General features: G+C 33.5%; 1 protein-coding gene across 1 annotated transcript in view; it reads right to left on the bottom strand.

Moving 5' to 3' along the window:
* The window catches only part of PCDH15 (protocadherin related 15), a 1784920-nt gene that overhangs the window by 1317321 nt on the left and 446262 nt on the right, over positions 1-21337 (bottom strand). Inside the window, exon 3 of the mRNA XM_050805159.1 lies at positions 15486-15561. The gene's annotated coding sequence lies outside the window, so the exon portion shown is untranslated. The remainder of the gene's footprint in view (positions 1-15485; positions 15562-21337) is intronic.

Here is a 21337-nt window from a genome sequence, read left to right as displayed (position 1 = left end):
AATTAAAATGTCTTTAAAAATGTTAATCATCATTGGAATTCAAGTTTTACTAGTAGTTGCTAAGAAAGAAAATACAGACAGCGAATGTAATATTGTTAATGCTTTACACAGCAGGAATGGAAAGCCAAGAGCTCTCAGTTACATTTTGAAGCTGTTGAATATTAAAATAAGAAAACCAAATGCAACGCATGGCTGAATAGTAACTGAGACACTTTGGAATTCCAGTTTCACATTTGCAGCCAATTTATCTCTTCATCCTTCTGAAGTAGATAAATTGAATATCACAGTTAATAGTAGGATAGTACTTTGGAGTAAAGCCAAGTATTTGCCTATTCAACAATGATACAGATTCCATTGTGCCTTTCATAGATCCTACTACATATTCTTTAAGAGCAAAAATTAAAAAGAGGAAACAAATTTGCCAGATATGTTCCCCTCTCAATTGTCTTATCTGGCAGAGAGTAATTTCTATCATTTCTCACATCCAGAAAAGATGTATTTTGAGTCTATTGAAAATTTACATTTAAGTACTTGGTAATAGTATTTTTTTTTCAAGTGACAGAGAAATGGAATTGACTACTTTTTTCTTCAAAAACTTTGAGCACATAAGCATCCTCAAATGATAAGAAATTGGAGAAATAAGTATTCTATTAAGTGACTTTATATATGAAAGTATTAAAAATTTAGCCTTTCGCTAACCAGATCATTATCTTGATTAATACTAGTGATCTAAAAATACACAAGAATGTAGATAATCATTAGTTAACTCTTTTCCAGTTTTGTGATTTATGTAGCAATTTAATAGACAGGTAAAATACCTTCAGACCTTTAACAAGATGATACTTCACTGTCTTAAATTCATTCTGGAATAACCAAAGGTAAAAATTTAATAGTGAATCACAGAGCCTACTCTATCACATGACAATGTGGTAAGATCAAACAGATTTTTGCAGACTAATGTTTCTAGAATGTTGTATTTTTAAATAAAATATAACTGACTTTTATTATGTTTCTGTTTAATATTAAGATAATGTTAAGAACTGATGATATAAAGAAAGAAAAGCCATGGTTCCAATTCTCAAAGATTTTAGGATTTAGTAGAGATGACACATATAAATAGATGAGAAGAATACCAGGTGAAAAGGATAAAGACAGGATATGTTTTTATATTAACAAAGATAAGAGGTAAATCAGGGAAGAAGTAATGACTCAGTTGAATTGTGAGTGCTCTAGGAGACTTTGTTATGTGGATGAAAGAGATGAGGGTAGATGGGGGTGGGATGGTAAAAGAGTCATTCCGGTAAGACAAGCACACAGTCTTGGCCATATTAGGTTTTCTTTTTTTTTTTTTTTTTTTTTTTTTGAGACAGAGTCTTGCTCTGTCGCCCAGGCTGGGGTGCAGTGGCCGGATCTCAGCTCACTGCAAGCTCCACCTCCCGGGTTTAGACCATTCTCCTGCCTCAGCCTCCCGAGTAGCTGGGACTACAGGCGCCTGCCACCTCGCCCGGCTAGTTTTTTGTATTTTTTAGTAGAGACGGGGTTTCACCGTGTTAGCCAGGATGGTCTCGATCTCCTGACCTCGTGATCCGCCCGTCTCGGCCTCCCAAAGTGCTGGGATTACAGGCTTGAGCCACCGCGCCCGGCCAAGGTTTTCTTACAGTTATAAATATAGATCGCTTTTCTGAAATTCTTGATTACAGATGGGTGCCAAAATTCAGATATTTTTAAAAAGCAATATATTTCATATACTGAATATAACATCTCATTCAGATATAATCTGAAACTACATCTCATAATCAAACATAATTATTTCTACAGTGAAACATGAATATTTACCTCATGTGGGTAAATACAGTCTAAATGAGTCACATAATAGGTCCATATAGGTTTTGCCATGTGGCAAATTACAAAAAAAAAAAAAAAAAAAAAAAAAAAAAAAAAAAATCTGTGCTTAGGATTTGTTTTTCTCATTTTGAAAATGTGAATAAGTGACTATAGACCTATAATTACTCAATTCATTTTAATGGGTATATAATTTATAACAATGAAAAGGGAAAATTATGGCAGATAAATTGGAGAATATAGCAGAAGCTAGAGGTCATACAGCTGATAAATGTTAGAGCCAAGGTTTAAAATGAATAAGATTAAGACATAAGTCAGTCTTTCCTGCTAGATGACACAGGTCTTATGTGTAGGATGAGCTGAAAGCTAGACGGATCTTCAGGGGACTATTGGACATGATTCTAACGAGAGATGATGAAAACTTGAACTGTGATAGAGAAGACAGGTTCAAGAAAACAGGAAGAGTTAGATATCTTAATTTGATATTTAAAGAGAAATTTACATTTGCCCTAAGACTGCAGTTAGCAATTGAATAGAAAAATAATTGTAATATTTTAACTTAATGACCATATCATAAAATAAAAAAGCATAGCACTGTTGTGATTATGTTTATGTCTATGGACACATACACACACAATAATTATATAAATTACACAACTTGGTTAAGGTTAAAGATATACACTCTCTTTCTCACCATCATGATTTTTTTTTTTTTTAATTTGAATGTAGGTATAGGTAACTTTGTGTTTAGAAAAGCATACCTAATAATTAAAATACAAGTAATTTTTTAAAGATACAAAATATGGTTAAATCCAAGATAACAAATTATCATTATGTTAATACTTGACTTTGAAAGGTATCATTATCTTCAAGTTGTATCATTTAACTGATTTACTTTATCTAGTTACCCACACCTATGGCTTCCATAAGTGAAATGCCTTTATCAGTGAAAACAAAACTAGCCTGGATAAACAGAGTAGGATTGAAGATCTAAACAAAGAGCCATTCTTGAGCTGCCCAGATTATGTCCTGCCCACAGTGGCCCCCAAGATGATCCAACTGGAAGGTGAAATCCAGCCTGCTCTTCCCTTCACCAAGTTGCTCACCTTGACATGGGCTGCATCAGCCTAGAGGACAGGCTGCCTCTCCCAAGTGGTTCTGCCACAATGGCTGAAATTTTGTAATCATTATTGGGTGAAGCAGAATGCAATTTGTCACCTTTGTAGTGGGTGTAAAATTTATAACAATGAAAAGATAAAACAACGGCAGATAAAATGGAGAGTATAGCAGAAGCTAGAGGTCACACAGCTCATAATTGTTAAAGCCAAGACCTTCAGTGGAGGGTCTGTCAAAGGCACCTCAGTACTAATAGCCACTGGTGGCCTTGTGCTAAACTCCCTTTTACTTGTTCACTACCTTAATAGGCTTAAGGACATCAAATACTGCTTTTTCATTTATCTTCCACAAAACCAGTTTCATGTAGTGAACAGAATATGGGTATCACCAGCATTGGTGCTTGAGGTTCAAGAACATGAAAGTCTAGGTTTGAACTCTGACCTTGCCACTTTAGAACCTAAATGTTGCCTTAGGCAATAAATACTACATCGAAGAAAAGACAAGTTTTGCTGAAACAAGTCAGCAAAGGATTGTGAGCCAGAGTTGTCAAATCCTTATAAGGATGGAAACACATTTAAACATGTACTAATTGGCTTTCTCATTAAAAACACTCGAGTTCTGAAAATCACTAAATCTATACCTAAATTTGCATACACGGGGTGATAAATTATCATGTACAAGTTCATTAAATGGGTCGTTCCTATATAATTTTCCTATTGTGCAACCTAATTACTGACAGAACATTGAAGTACATTATTTGTACATATATTCAGAGAATTTAGAGACCACTAGGAGATAAAGTGTTGAAGTGAAATCAATTTTTACACTACTTAAGTGTGTAAAAAGAAATTATGAATTCATCTTTTACGATGTTAACATCTTATATATTTCATATTATAATGAAATATATAATGAAAACAAGTCTAATATTAGTCAAAAGAAATAAACCTAAAAAATGAATTTGTAAAAGTCTGTTCATTTGTATTACGGATAACATGTGTATTTATGTATATGAATAGAGAACCCTGAGGCAAATCAAGAATAAAATATACAAGGAGACTATAGTACTCTATAGATAATTAGAAACAACAAATATAAATAGACTCACACTACAAAAATATACTTAATTACCTGTAAAATTTATTACAGAAGCTTACTATGCTTAGTACTTGGTTCACAGTAAAGCAACTAGCTTTAAAGTTATCAGTTAGTGAGGGGTGCAGCAGTTACAAAGAGGGTCAAGAATACTATGTTTCATGCCATCTTAAGAAGCAGGCAGCATTCAGGGATTCCCTCATATAGTGCTATAGACTCTGAGGAATACACATAGTGGATGATTGGATGGAGTCACAAAAGGACAAATAGAGAGAATTGTCATCCTATATAAATATATAAATCAAGTAAGCACATTTAAGAACTGCTAGGATATCATTACTGTTTTCTTTCTCCCTCTAATCAATTCTCTTTACATTAATGTAAATAAATTAGTGTGAGTATCAGTGATAGTTGCTTTTCCTCCTCTAATGACTAGTTTCATTGAAGGTGTGGTTCTCAGATTGCAAGATGAAGTAACTCACACCCTTGAAATACTTAAGAGTTTAATTGAGCTTGTTGTGACATTAACAGTCTCCTGCTATAAACCAACTATTTTCAGTTCTTACAACCATCACAAGGGGACAAGATTGCTCCTGGCAGTACAGAAAGAAGATATGGTATGCCAACCTATAGATGTAGTTAGGTATAATAGTATAGATACCACATTATTCCAAAAAGCATTTTAGGAGGCAAACAATGAAATGGTCCAACATGATAAATGATAAAATGATAAGTAAGTGAGACATTACAGAATATATGTCTAAATGTTAGCAGCAGTTACTCTGGTGCAGTTACTTCGGTGGATTACAATTGCATGTTTTTCTCTCTGTTTACTTTTTTTCTGTTTCAGATATAATTTTATTATTTATGTGTTCTCTGTTTAATCTCCTTTTAGTTATTTTGAAAAGTGTTATTTTGATAAAAATTTAGAAAATTGAAGAGAAGAATGGGTGAAATTTAATGAACACTAAAGTTTCAGGTTCTTGCACAGTTCTAAGACAGTGATCACAGATTTGGCTCTGAGCTTTCTGGCAACCAATGCAATAATAATAATAATAATAATAATCAGTTATATATAATTAATAAAAAATATCATAGGTCAGAAAAAGTAACTACTTCAAGCTTCAGGCCTCATTTAGAGGCAAAGATAAGTATTTCTTGACAAGGTCTTTAAAAGTTGTTTTCATAATAAATATTTTTAACAATTTCCCTTTGATAGAAACAGAAACATAATTATTGGGGCTTTTTCCTTAAAGAGTTTGTCTACATGAAACTATCCCAAGGATGCCAGAAGTACTCATCAAGTCCCTAAGGAGTGAGCTGACAGTTCAGTGCACACAGTATGTCTACACAAAATAAAGAAGCAATGATCCTTACATAATGTTTTGGAAAACCAGCTTTTAATACATATTTTGCTGTAAAGATCAGCTGTTAATGATTTCCAACAAGGCACTTCAATAGAGATATTTGTCACTAAGGCTCCATTTACATGATTCAGCAGTCAACAAAGCCAGAGCCGTGGCTGAATCATCTTAGAGGAGTTCAAAGACGACCTGCACATGCATAGCAACAACACACGATCACAGGCAACCCACGAAGAGAACAATGTTTTCCAACAAATAAAGGGGTCTATTTCATACCTACAGAGGACCTACACTCCAATCCATTGCACGGACAAATAATTTGTATCTGCAAAATATATGTATGGCTAATGATCCTTCATGTGAGGCTTGAGGCTAAAATATACCAATGAAGCATTCAAGGAATGTTTAACTTTAGGAGGTTTCTATCTTGCTAAAACTTTTGGAAAAGTTAAGAAAATATATAATTTTAGGAAAACCAATGAGATCATTGCCACACAGATACATTAAATAGGCTAGGGAAACAATGGAGGATATTACGTGTACTGATGGTTGAGGTCTTTGGTATAGGTAAAGCAACCGTGGCCAGTTTTCCCTAAGGTGGTCTTCTTTTAGGTTGAACAGTATGAAGTTGCTGATTTTTGACCAATTGGCACCTCCATGTGGCAGTTTTATGTGTCTTAACCTACAGTTCATGAGAACAAATTTATTTTATTCGCTCATGGGAGAATCTGTCTTTATTCTTTGCATCAGGACTTAGAATCCAGACAATAAATATACCTACGTGCACATGTAAAATTGACTCTCTTATAATTTGAAGTAGAAGAGGTTTTAGTTATTCCCACTCTGCATCTTTCTGATTTCAGTAGTTGCAATCTCTAGAGATCACTGTGATTATGGGTAAGATGATAACGACCTTATTCCAGAGGGGGAGTTTATAACCTAGGCTAAGTCAATAAGCACTACACACAGTCATCTATTGGTTCAGAAATGGGTATATTACAATAGTGGGCTAAACAGAGAGGGGTTGGTGACTGTTGAAAGTGTTATGCATATAAATTTGAAAGTGGAATAGGCTAGACTGAGATTATGAGGGAAGACTGTCTTAAAATGAAGCCATGATCAATGAAGTAAAAGCTGACAGATAGTAATATCGCTAAAATCTTGGATCAGTCCTTGCCTGAAGCCAGGCTGAGAGGAATTCTAGACCTTCAGATTCAGAAGCTAATGAATATGCAGCATTCTGTGTGACAATTTTAGTTATGTTTTTATTACGTTTACAATAAAGTATCTTAACACATATGTGAAGGCAGTCATTTTATATATATATGTGTGTGTGTATATATATATAAAATCATTAAAAACATATTACCATAAATACATAAACATTGTGCAAATTATTGGCAAATTTAGTATGCTCTATAGCCCCAAAAGAAATTAGATTTAAAATCATACAAATATGTGTGTATGTATATATGGCAAATTTATTTTATGCTTATAGCTCCAAAAGAAATTAGATTTTTTTTTTTTAAAATCTTACAAATCATGTGTGTACACGCCATTCTCCTGCCTCAGCCTCCCAAGTAGCTGGGATATACATAGTTTTTATATTTTTTAGTTTTATACCGTGTTAGCCAGGATGGTATTCTCCTGACCTCGTTACCGTCTCTCCCAGAAGTGTGGGAAGAAATGCCTGTTTTATACACACACACACACACACACACACACACACACACACACACACACACACACACATATCTGTATGTATACAAATTACATTTCCTCTCTTCTAGAGTGGCAACTTAATAATTATAAAAATGTTATATGCAGCTAGTGGTAATGAGTGCTGGGTTTGGATTTCTGATCTGGTATGTGGATACTCATGCTTTGGGATTCTACTAATGTGCCAGATGTAAACAGATGTGAGACAGAAGTAAAGTGGTAGGTGGGGGTGATGGGGAAGAATATCACTGGCATTCCACAAAGATTTCCAACTCTTCTGTTACCTTGTGAGGGGAAATCTTCATTTTTAATGACCCAAAACTTATTTTAGCCATTGATTATATTCCAAGACAGAAGTGCCTCTACTACCGGTTTCTCTAGTTGTGGTATGAGCCTCAATATTCAGACAAACTGAATAACTGCTGATTATATCTGACAGGCTTTCAGAGGGTCTGGGGTCAAAAATAAAAGCTTTTGAAGTGACAAATAGATGTAATCATTGAAGAAGTGGTACCTAATAGCATGATTCAATTTGTTCTAAGTTAAAAAAAAAAAAAAAAGAAAAAGAAAAAAGAGAAAAACAAACTGAGTAACAGAAGCCCAGAAGCCAGAAGCTGTCAGAGGCACTTGATATATTTCTGTGATGGCATTTATAATCTCAAGGGATTGAGCAGGGAGCTTTATGTGGAAATGTGTGTGGGGTGTGTGTGTCAGAAAGAGAGGGAGAGAGGGAGGGAGAAAAGAGAGAGAGAAAAAAACAGAGATCAAGATAGAGAAGTGCTAGAGTGTTTTGCTGTTGATGAAGCAATTTTAAAACTACCACCTCATTTGGGTCTTGCAACAAACCTACACAGTGTGAAGGGCAGTTATTATTATCCTCAAACATGATGAAAGGGAGGCTGATGTCCTTAGTGGCTAAATGACTAGTACAGAAAAATAGCTAGTGAATGGTGGACTTGGGATTATATTTTTGATCTTCTGACTACAAAGTCCTTAAAAGTTTTACAACTCTTTCACATTATAATGCACCCAGTCACAAATAAAATTAAATCTAAAAAGCTGCTATTATAGTTTAAATTGAAAAGCTATTGAATATTTTGTTGCATCCTAGACTAATAAATCCAGTTTATCTATCTATATATAGTTAGATATATATCTCTCTCTTCAAATTTCCTTTAGGAGGTACGATTACTATACACACACACACACACACACACACATTATATTATTAGATATTATAAAGATATAATATATCTATATCCATCTATACATACACTATATAAAGACCTATGTTTTATACACACACACACACACACACACACACACGCACATGCACTCACAACTTGATTTATTAGACTAGGATGTGAAAAAATAAATATAACCTGATAAATTTATTGAGAAAGAAAAGAAAAACAGTATTTTGTAAATGAGTAAAGGTATAGATATATATATCTTAAAGAGAGATATAAAGATACATCATTATATATCTTATAAAGATGTATATATTAAAATATAAAATATATCTATATTACCTATAGATATATATAATGTATATCTTTTAAAGATATATAAAGATATATGTATATGTATATATAAAGATATATATGGAGATATATATTACATATATATTATATCTTTGTTTACCCTTTTGCAAAAGACAGTTTTTTTCTCTCTCAATAAAATTATCAGCTTATATTTATAAAGCTGAAAAATAAATATATGGTGTAGTTTGCCTAAAACTGTCTCATGAGCTTCTGAACTTTCTCATAAAATACTTAAACATTTATTCGGACACTTTTAGGCATCTTTAAAGCTACTCCAAATCTACTTCTACCCTTTCAATTCCCACATGAAAGAAAAGAAAGCCAAATAATTGTTTTCTCTGTTTCGCTTGCAGCGAGAAGTGGCCCTGTGATCCAGTTCTGGGTCATAAAATATCAATGTAAAAATTTGTGCTTCTGAGAAAGTTTGGCTTTCTGACAATAAAGAGGAAAACTTTGGTGTAGATTTTACTTTTTTCTTCCTTTAAATTTGAGCACAATGACTAGAGAGCGAGCAGTAATCTCTCCACCGAAAGGAAAGTTGAAAGCAATCTGGGAGGCAGCCCTGACGTGTTTGCACTACTGAAAATGTCCTAGCAACTGCCATCCTCTGGATTTGTCTTGGTGGGAGGTAGAGGCAGAGGGAAAGGAAGTGTTGTAGGTTTTACTGTTGTTTATATTCATTCACATCTGAAATATCCAAATAATGTTTTTTTTGGTCCCCAAAACTCTCGAAACTACTTAACACATGTGCTATGTCACTACTTAGAACAGACAATATTAACAACATCATCAGGCATTTTAAGTATGCACCATTCTTACCTAAGGGCAAATGGGCACCCCTCAATCAAAGAATAAAAGGGGTCCCTATCATGCTAACATTCTTCAGCACCTTTGCATTTCTGTTGGATCAAGTATATTGTACCTTATAAGCATTTTGTTGATGCAGACTGACTTTTCTAACTAACACTATATGCTCCTGCTAAGTGACTATTTGCTACCATTGCCACCTCCTTTTCTTTATTTATGCTCTTCCATCTAGCAGCAATAGTTTCTCATAATTTTCTCCTCCGCAGTACTTTCTGTTGACATCTAGGAATACTCTTTACAAGCTTATCTACAGCAATATCTCTTATTTAAAGCCTTGCGTGCATTCTCTCTCATTTAAAGCCTTGCCTGGTACTTGTAACCAAAATTACGTTCTTCCTTTTAATCTCCTTGATTAAAAGGAGGAAATTGTTACTGCTCATGTGACATTAATATCACACATTTTATCATATTATTATGTGCAGTAGTCACATTGCTTGTCATTTGCAAAATTATCAATGATCACTCCCAGTAGACCATAGAGCTAGATTTTTGAGGTCAGGAAGAGTATGTGATTCATTTTCCTTAGTCATACAGTATATAGCACAAAGGTGACAGTGGTGGGACATCTATGGGTACCAAGGTTGAAAGAGTTTATTCTCTGCAAAAAGTGATTCCCTTCTTCATGCCCTCCTCTACTCCTACTGATTTCTCAAGAATGAGAGTAAGCAAAGAGGAAGGGCTATCTTATGGATACAGTTTTAGAGAGTTTGATATTTGTGTATAAAATCTACAACAGAAATTTCCAAATCAGACATTTTTTAAAACCACTCTGCATAATATTGGCGGGGTTGGAAAATTCCAGCACACAGGTCAAATCCAGCCCAGTGGGCTGATTTGATAAAGTTGTATTGGAACCCAGCCACATATTTGTTTCTGTAATATCTAAGTCTGCTTTTGCACTATAAAGGAAGAGTTGAGTAGATGCCAGAGAGACCCACACAGCCTACAAAGCCCAAACTATTTGCCCTCTGGCCTTTTATAGAAAAACTTTGCAAACTGTTATTAGGCAGGTTATAAAACAATGTTAGAAAAACAAATTTTTAGCACTTTTCTTGATGGCAGAACTTCTCTAACCCTTTGATTACTATTACAAATTTTCATATCATTTTCCTGAGCTGTCAAAATTATTCTCACCATAGAAAAATTTTTACTGGACCTTATCTTCTCAGGCCAAGCGATCTGAGGATCGCATTTGGCAAATGCTGCTTTAAAAAAGTGCAAGAAAACAAATTGTCAAAATGAATTGCAGTTTTCCCTTCAAGTGATTGCCTCATCTGTTAATATTTAACCCTGTGAATGTGCGTATTATTCTAGTAATTTTCTGGGACACAATTAAGCCACTTAGAAAACTGCTCTGGCCCATGATAAAAGAAATACTGTAAGCTTCCTTGAGATAAAAAGTTATAGCATACCTTGTGCTATAACCAAGTTAGGTGGTAATTATCTGAGTGATGTGGATAATTAACATCAAAACAGCAGCAAATGTACTTGAGCGAGAATCTATGATGTTGGACTTAAATTATTTAATCTAATTTAAATGGAGTCAGGAACACCAGACTTTAGATACATTAATGTGGATAGATCACACAATTATAAATTCCGTTAGATGTAGAACTTTCCGTATTTTCTTATAGTTCTTAAATTACTGCTTTCTTTAACCTCAGTGTTTTCCCTTAGAAACTATGGTTGGTCTCATTTATATCCCTTCTAAAATAACTATGTTTCTTTAACTTGAATAAACATAGTGTTGATGTAAAAAGGTACTAAATCAAAATGTATTTTTTTTCAGAAGTTTTAGAAGTGAACACAAATTATTTAGTGATCAAATTCATTTAACTGAACAGTAGTGAAACCGCCTTTGCAAAAAGGGTGACGGAGAAAATTATGACAGTGAAAGAGATCTGACCTAACCAACTCCATCTTGCCTTTAACCTCTAAATTGCCCTTAGTCATTCCTGGGCATGACCAAGCTAACTTTGGGAGAAATTTAGTTTATCTTTTACATGATAATAGCCCTTCCCAGAAACTAAACTGCCTTTGTAAAACTAATGAAAGTCCTCCAGGTTAGGAGGCTGAGAGGGGCCTGAATATTGCTAAGACAACTGTCTTGATTGAGACCCCTTTCTGGTAATATAACCTCAGACCACATGTCCTCCTCTTGTCAATGGAGAGGCAGCATGATGCGGTAGAACCTCCTATGGCTGTGAAGTCAGACCCAGGTTTGAGTCTCAGTTCCTCTGCTTAGTATTACACAACTTAGGCTTAAACAATTACCAGTCATTATTCTAGAGGTTACAAGATCTGCAACTTCTCTATTTTTGTAATTAACATCACTATTTTAGAACCTAAGTTTGGCTTTTTAAGGTGTCTTTACAGACTTTTGCATTTCTGACAACCTGATGACTCCACCTAGGCCAGGGACTACTCTGTGGCTCCAACTCAGAAGCACACTCAGTCCAGGAAGACCCTTTTCCACACCCTATCAACCAATCAGCAATTTTCCTAACCCTCTGCCTGCCAAACTGTCCTTGAAAAACCCTAGCTTCCACATTTTGTGGGAGGCTGATCTGAGTAGTAATAAAATTTTAGTCTCCCATTTAGCCAGCTCTACATGTGTTAAACTCTATTGCAATTCCCCTATCTTGGTAAATCAGCTACATCTGGGCAAGATGAACCCATTGGGTGGTTAGATAGGTCCATAAGGAATTGTAACTCTGTTGATGCATGTATACTCCAAAGAGACTACTTAGGACTATCTCACAAAGTTATATTCAATATATAAAGACCCACAGCCTCAGATTTATACATCATGAAAACTTACTGATTTTACCAGAGGCTTTCGAACCAAAGAGACTTCATTATGAAGAGGGACTGGGAAAAATAAGGCTAAGACCTACTGGGCTGCATACCCAGGAGATTAGACATTCTTAGTCACAGGATGAGATAGGATGTTAGCTCAAAGTACAGGTCACAAAAACCCTGCTGATACAACAGATTATGGTAATGAAAACCTGCCAAAACCTGCCCTAACCAAGATGGTGATGAAAGTGACCTCTGCTCATCCTCAGTACTCATTATTTGCTAATTATAATGCAGTAGCATGCTAAAAGATACTCCCACAAGAGCCATAACAGTTTACGAATGCCATGGCAACATTTGCCATGGTCTAAAACAGCAGAAAGGAACCCTCAATTCCAGGAGTTGCCCACCCCTTTCTTGGAACACTCATGAATAAATCATCTACCCCTTGTTTAGCACATGATCAAGAAATAACTATAAGTATACTCAGTTAAGCAGCCCATGCCACTGCTCTATCTATGGAGTAGCAATTCTTTATTCCTTTATTTTCTTAATAAATTATTTCTTGTACAAGGTTCAAGAACCCTCTCTTGGGGTCTGGAGTGGGACCCCTTTCCGGTAACATAACCCCAGATCAGACGCCTTCCTGTTGTCAATAGTGAGGCAGCATGATGCAGTAGAGTCTACTATGGCTGCGGAGTCGGACCCAAGTTTGAGTCTCAGTCTCTGTTTGGTATTACACAACTTCAGCTTTTACATGAGAAAAAAATCTGACAAATAAAGTTGGAGTACTTGAGTACAGATACTAAAGGAACTTTATCTCGTATTTTGTCAGTCAGTGGTATAACTGGGTTTCCCCTGTTCAACATAAAATTTATTTATTTATTTTTAATATTTTTTGGTCAATGTTTTGTTTCCTTGACCTGTTAAGAGAATTGAGAACATCATTAATAATACCTATCAATGTAAAATGTTGTTTTGAATAATTTATCTGTTAAATATATTTATGTAATATAATTTTAGTAAGAATTTGAAACAGATACATAAGATATACAAAATGCTATAAGAAAAATATTTAAGTAATACAATTGAAGTAAATAAAAGTAACACCTTAGAAAGGTTAAGTAATTGAAATACATATTGAGGAGATTTCTGCAAAATTACCAAAGTTTTTCATAATTTTCATAATTTGTACTCTTGTTGATTTATTACATAACAACAGTATTTTAGTTGTCAAAGGAGAGAAACAGATTTTCTTTGTACTAATGTCAGGACAAAAATAGAAATCCACAAAATCTCAAAAAGGAAAAACTAAAGATGTCTTATGTTTTTCATGACTACCATTTTACACCTGTGATGAAATTGAATTAAAATGGCCTCATCATTATTGGTCATCATTTGTACACACTCTTACCATGCAAGTGGACTGAAAAGGTGCACATGTAGAATACTTACTCTTCAAGGACTTTATTATACAGAAGGATAGAGAATTGACAACTGTCACATATAAGAGTGTTTGTATTGGAAATTTTGATACTGGTCTATAATTATCTATTTATCTATCTGTCATCTATCTATTTGTGCATATGAAAACATATGAACCGATATGGTATTAATTATTAAATAATAAGCTATTTGTGCTACATTTTTATTTGAATGGCCTGAAAGAATGTTTATCATAAACTCACCTGAACTCTAAATAGCAAGAATCTTGGGGACATGAAAATTGTCTCTTTTCAAGTATTCTTTTCAGGATTTTGTATACTCATCAAACAATGAAATCATAATTTTAAAACAATTTCATGTGATTTTTTGCATGAAAAAATTATGTCTGAGATATATTGTTACATAGGAATTTAAATATGCATATATGAAGAATAAAATTATGGTTGAAAAATATAAAGCCTAAGGCTCAACCTCGTATCCTTTTAAATGTACTGACAGAAATGTTTTAAGTACACAGAGAAGGACCTATAGCACTTTTAAAACTTGAGCATATTATTCAAAATATAATTTATTATTACTAAAAGACAAAGTTATTTCAAATCTTTAGTTAAAAAAGACTCCACAAATCCCCCCACAAAACAGCATTTTATACATTAAAAAGTATAAAATGGTAAAAGTATTTTTATTTTTAGTATTTTAACATATTCAGTAGCAAATACTGTTAAATGCCTACTTTGCCACAGCTTTATGATAAATGCTATTCATATACTCGTGGACAAAAGAGATTTTTTGCATTTTTTCTGGAGCCAGGAGGAAGAGATAAATTAAGCAAGTATGATAAGTAGTCATGTGTTTATATATACACAACATATATGTATATCATAAATTGCAGATTAGTTATATATTTCTTCTTTAATAATATTTGATTTCCTTAAACATGTTCCAGTTCTGAGTTTTCTGTTTATAAATTTTATTTATTACTACCTTGATTTGGTAGACATTATTCTATTTCTGTACCTTTTTCCATAAATTTCTATTTCAGATTTAAATGGATTTAAAATATTATAATACCACTCAAATACAATTCTCCTCACTTTCATTGAAACTATTGTTACCCAAATTTTATTTTAATTTCTATTTTGTTACTCTGATGTTATAAAAGCTATTTCTTCTGCAATTGAAGCACAAGCCCCACTTCAGAAACACATAAAAGAAAATTGATTTTCATCCTGAAAATGTCAAACTTCTGCCTATAATAATCAGCTATGGTTTTCTGAAACAACAAAGTTCAAAAAGAGTCATCGACCTGATGGCCCTTTGACACACAATGATGGATGCAATGTGTCTACTACTTTACTGCCAGAATGTTCTCCAAGAGAATGAAACAATCAATGAAGAATAATAAATCTAAACTGGATAGAAGGTTTGCTTGTTTTAAACGTATTAAAAGAGAAAAAACGGGTATTTCACTTCTCTAGGGAAAGACTTTTATTTACTGTTTGATTAACTCTTTTCTCTCCTTCTGGCTTATGTGAATCCAACATAACATATATCTGCTTAAAGACATTTAGCAATGCCTGGAAATTTGACTCCATACACAGTTGTTGAACTTACTGTGAAATATAGATGTAATATACTGTTATTCTTCAAAGGAGAAAGAAAAAATTATAATGGAGGATACCACTTTACTCACCCTAGTGTTGTGTCCTTTTGTCAACCTCTAGGTCTGTCAACTTCAACTGTTTCTAGGGAGTGACGTTTCCATTTTCCTATAGAATAGAGTTATTGATCAATACCACATCAAAATCAAAGTCATTATTCTAGTGCAAAACATAGGAACAATTCATTTTCTTACAGATTATTATATTAAGATTGCTTATGCTTAAAATAAATCCTTGCAAATTCTCAAAAGTGAGTAAAAGATTGCAAGAATCTTAAATATAAATTTGAAAGTAGAAAACTTAAGTCTAATTTAAAACGTAACTCTCAAAATGCACATCTATGCCTCAGGTTATATTGTTTACTCAGGAAGTGAAAAATCACTTTCACCTTCATTTTTTTTTATGAGCAGAATCTGCCATTTCACCAGAGTCCTGACAATGAAGCACTGCATAAATTCTCCTTAAATGACACTTTAAATATATGATGTTTTATGATATGGTGCACATATTTAAGACAAATAAGGACAATTGTATAGATTGAAAGTTACTTTTGATTCCTTAGCATTTTTATTTTTATTATTATTTTTTGAGACAGGGTCTTGCCCTGTTGCCCAGATTGGAGTACAGTGGCACAATCACAGCTCACTGTAGTCTCAACCACCCAGGCTCAAGCTCTCCTCCCACCTCGGCCTCTCAAGTAGCTGGGACTACAGGTATGTGCCACCATACTCAGGTAATTTTTATATTTTTTTGTAGAGGTGGAGTTTTGCCATGTTTCCCAGGCTTGTCTCAAACTTCTGGACTCAAATGATTCTCCCACATTGGCCTCCAAAGGTGCTGGACTTACAGGTGTGAGTCACCACACCCAGCAATATAGCACTTTTGGATTTCAAAGTTTTATACTACACCATTATTATTTTATACCAATAATTTTATTATTGTCATAGGGTCACAGTTTTTGTATTTATGCTTTGTCAAAGTAGAAATAAATTAATTTTATGATGATGCAATATAAAGTTGAAATTATAAAAGTTGTTAGAGATTTTAACTACTGGTATCATTTCTACTGTGTTTTGATTTCAAAGTTAGAGAAGATGTCTTAATTATTCACGTCTCTCATGTACATGTCAAGAAATAGGTACAGAAATAGATGGAAATAGCTGTATTTTATTTCAAACACATACACATGTAGAATATATAATTGACAGATGCATTTAATTTATGGTAAACAAAACTATTATTTATTGCAACCAAAGTTTGGTTGTGATCTACTGAATAAGTGGAAATAATTAGACAAAATTGTTATTTTACAGCGGTACTAAAGTGATCTACATTAAATAACATCCTGAAAAAGAAGACACATATTTATAAAAATCTAGAGCACATATATTAAAATGTTAAAATACTTTCTTTTCATAGATATATAAAGATCTCTACATAAAATAAAAATTAAGAAATGCATACAAAGTCAATTTTTATACCACTTTGGGGATTAGTATATATCTATCTTAAAGGAGAAAATGAATAGTACTATATTCAAAATATAAAAACAATAAGCAGCGTATTCACCAATTTTTCACAATAAAATTTAAGCTTAATAGCAATATGTAAAACATATCAGCAAAACCTTTCCAGACAAATTATGGATGAGATGTGATGGGATCTTCTAAATATTTGCCACCACCACCCCATCCCTGACTCAAAGCCCAATGTGGCCTTGGTAGCATGTGAGACAATTTTATATAACTCCAAGGTTCCATAGAACAAATTTTGAAAACTCTTGATATAAATCATTTCCAACATGCTTTAATAACAAAAGCTACAAAAATGGATATTGCAAGGACTAAGTAAAATTTTCTCAATTGGTTTAATCAACAATAACAACAATAGGAGGAAAGTTTTTGCAGTGGCCTCCTGACTGGACATTAGCTCTGAGTGTAGCATCAAACACCAGAAATGGTCAGATTTTCCCCTAGGGGTTCTGTACATTGGTGAATAGTGCTGAACCTCCAATTAGTCTCATTCTAAGGCATTTTGCACTGTGCTTTGTGTCAATTTAGTAATACAGTGGGTGGCTTATGATTTCTGAGTCATGATTACACATTTCATAAAATATAGCAGAAATTGTAGAAGATTTACAAATTAACACTTAGAACATGTAACACCTTCAGGTGAGGGGATAAAAGATGAATGAAAGATTATCTTTTATGATTTCAGTACATGTAATTATAATTATATAAAAATTAATTTCATATGATTGCACACACATTTTATCAATATAGTTCCAAAGATCAAATTATTACTTAAATGCTTACTTTTAAAACATTTCTGTTACCCTGGATTTGGGGAGTTAAAAATTAGATCTTAGAGAGTGTAGGATTTCAATTAAATAAATAATTCATGTTTTTAAAGATTGGAAAATAGGATAAAAGCCATATCTTAGAGTACCAACTCTGTGATATTTCACTTATTGTGAATCTTAATTTTTAAAAACATATTTTTCTAGATTGATATTTCAACAGTACCCTTCTAGAGTTCTACATAATACCAAAAATAAATATATTTTAACTGCTCTCGACTGCTTCAATATTAGCTAGAATAAATACGAAAAGAGATTCTACTAATTTAAAGCATACAATTCCCCACATATTGCTTTGGAAATGCATTGTATAATGAACCTAAACTAGTATTAAAATGTAGCCATTGCACAGTGTATATATATTTGAAAACGTCATGTTGTACACAGTAAATACGTACAATTTTATCTGTCGATTAAAAAATCAATTGCTAAAAAAAAAATCAATTGCTAAGAAATATATTGTTTGCTTTAAAAAAATGTGTTATTCATGATTAATCTCTATGTTGTAGTAATACAGTATTTAACCAACAAGATTCATTATTTAACTACATTTCAACCCTTTAAAGCTGTCACTAAATGTGCAACAGTAGAAAAGTTTATGCTGTGATCTAACTGAACACTATTCCACCTGCAACAAAACCTGAATAATCAATTAAAATTTATTAAGGTAAAAGACTGCAAGTTTTATAAAAGGCAGTTTCAGTCTTCATAACCACTATCCACAAAAGGGCAATACTTTGAATTGTGAAGCAATAATTAAACACTAGAGAACTACAAATTGATACAAATATGAAATTATGTCATATATTGCTATGTAAGTACAAGGGTGGTTATAGGCATTTATATTACTGACTGCCAATTATCAGAGGTAATTATTTAATAAACAAAAAACAAATATGCACCTAGGTGTGAAGTGGAAATAACAAAAAGTATAATTAATTGAATTTTGATAATGCTTAAGGATTCCAAAATTAATGTGATTTAAATAATAAGAAGATTTACCTTTCTACATAAATAATGTTATTAACCGTTAGTAGACATAAAATTCTATGAGTCAAATTCCATAGACTGTTACTTAAATTTACTGATAGAAGGAAGGAAGGAAGGAAGGAAGGAAGGAAGGAAGGAAGGAAGGAAGGAAGGAAGGAAGGAAGGAAGGAAGGAAGGAAGGAAAGAAGGGAGGGAGGGAGGGAGGGAGGGAGGTAGGTTAAATAGGCAGTGAGGGAAGGAGTAGAATAGAACCTGATGCTTTATAATGTGGCAGGATATTTTTTTAATTTGAATCTACATGAATGCGGAATTTTTGTTGTTGTTGATGTGGGTTTTGTTTTGTTTGTTTTGCTTTTTGGTAGTGTCTCACTCTGTGACCCAGACTGAAGTACAGTGGCATGATTATGGCTCACTACAGGCTTGACCTCCTGGGTTCAATCAATCCTCTGTCTCAGCCTCTCAGGTAGCTGAGACTACAGATGTATGCCACCATATTGGCTATTTAAAAAAAAAAAAAAATTGCAGAGACAAGTCTTGCTATGTTGACCAGTCCTGTTTCAAACTCCTTGGCTCAAGTGATCTTCTTGGCTAAGCCTCCCAAAGTGCTATGATTACAGGTATGAGTCACCGTGCCAGCCTTAAAGGTGTCTTAAAGCTGGAGAGATGCTAATACTGCCACCACCCCCTTTTCTGAATGAAGGACGAGAGAAAAATGTGCTAAGAAATTTTTTTAAATGTGATTCCTAGTAGCAGGTATCTGTACAGGGCACACTGGTAGAAAGCATAATTGATAGCCAGGCACGGTGGCTCACACCTGTAATCCCAGGACTTTGGGAGGCTGAGGCGGGTGGATCACGATGTCAGGAGTTCGAGATTAGCCTGACCAACATGGTAAAACCTCGTCTCTACTAAAAATACAAAAATTAGCTGGGCGTGATGGCACATGCCTGTAATCTCAGCTACACAGGAGGCTGAGGCAGGAGAATCGCTTGAACCCGGGAGGCAGAGGTTGCAGTGAGCCACGATCATGCCATTGCACTCCAGCCTGGGTGACTCCATCTCAGAAAAAAAAAAAAAAATGCATGATTGATTTTTTCTCTTAGTGTATTTTCTTCTTTGGATTCCAGGATACCTCACTTCCTGATTTATCTCCTACATTTCTGGTTCCTTTTTTGCTGGTCCTTTCTCATTTCTCCATCTCTCAATAATAGAATGCCCTAGGGCACTGACTTTAACTTTCTTCTCATTTCTACATATAATAATTTTCTAGCTGTTTTTTATTCAACCTATGTAATTAAACATTATCTAAATCTCAAAAACACCAAAATTAGCCTGTCAGTCTACTACCTTCCAGCTTTTTCCTTCACATCTAGTTTAAGGTAGTAGTCAATTCAAAATTAATATGGGCAACGCCAAGCTACTGATTCTTATAGCTCTTCTACTCTTCATAAATAGCAATTCTATTCTTTCACCAGTTTAGGCCTAAATGATGCATTTATACACATGAAGCCTCAAAGTTAAAATTCACGATTTCTTGAATCTTTTTCATCCAACATTTCTATGTTCATGATATATTCCCAAAGTCCTAATGACTCATAAATGTGTTATTATTCTTTTCATCCCTCTAGTAATTTCATTTAGCTTAATAAAATTCCCACTTATTTTAGGCCATGATAATGTAAAGCAGTGGAGGGGGAATTAAGATTTTTTAAAAAATGACATAAAAGAAAAATGAAAAGAGAGTTTAAGATAATAAGGAGGGGGGCCACCTTACTTTGCTATTTGGCATTTGACCAAGTTCTTTGCCTAATTACACTTTAATTTTCATATTATAAAGTAGGCATTTTGGTATGATTTCTAATATGTCTTGCAGATCTGTGATTCAAGACTACACAATTTTAGGTCAGAAGTTGATAGTGACTTCAAGAATTAATATTAGTCATTTGGTAGTAGATTGTTACATGAATAAGGATTTGATTACTGATCTAGAAAGAAATGCTATGTTCAAGATGTTGAATGGCTATGTAGTATGCCAAACAATGTTGACATCAGCAATATATTTAACCACAAAAGAAAAAAAAATCAATGCCAAGAAGCTTTTATTAAAAATAAATACCTTCTTCAAACCAATAAATAATTTCAGAAATATGTTGGATATTTCATTTCAAAACTTCTAGAAACAATAACATAAACTCTTCCTAGTTGCCGTGGAATGGATTTTATGACCACTTACCTTTATGTAAATCTAGAGATTTTTCAAAAGATTAAAATATTGTGCTTGTTTTTCTCAATGACATAAATAATATAACATATAAATTGTCCATTAAAAGAATAAATTTATATTTCATAAAAATGTCAGTATTAATAGGGAAACTTGACTGACAAAAATGAATACCTAAACATGAAAAGAAACTCTTATTCACTATAATTATTTATTGATGTTACTTCTTAAACCTAAATACTCATCTAATCAAAATATTGCCGCTTTTTTTTTTTTTTCAAGATAAAAGCACAAAAGTGTACAAATGAAGGCGT

This window comes from Macaca thibetana, chromosome 9 (assembly GCF_024542745.1).
Source record: "Macaca thibetana thibetana isolate TM-01 chromosome 9, ASM2454274v1, whole genome shotgun sequence".
NCBI lineage: Eukaryota > Metazoa > Chordata > Mammalia > Primates > Cercopithecidae > Macaca > Macaca thibetana.
The sequence above is the reverse complement of the archived record's forward strand: the minus strand, read 5'-3'. Positions and strand labels throughout refer to the sequence as shown.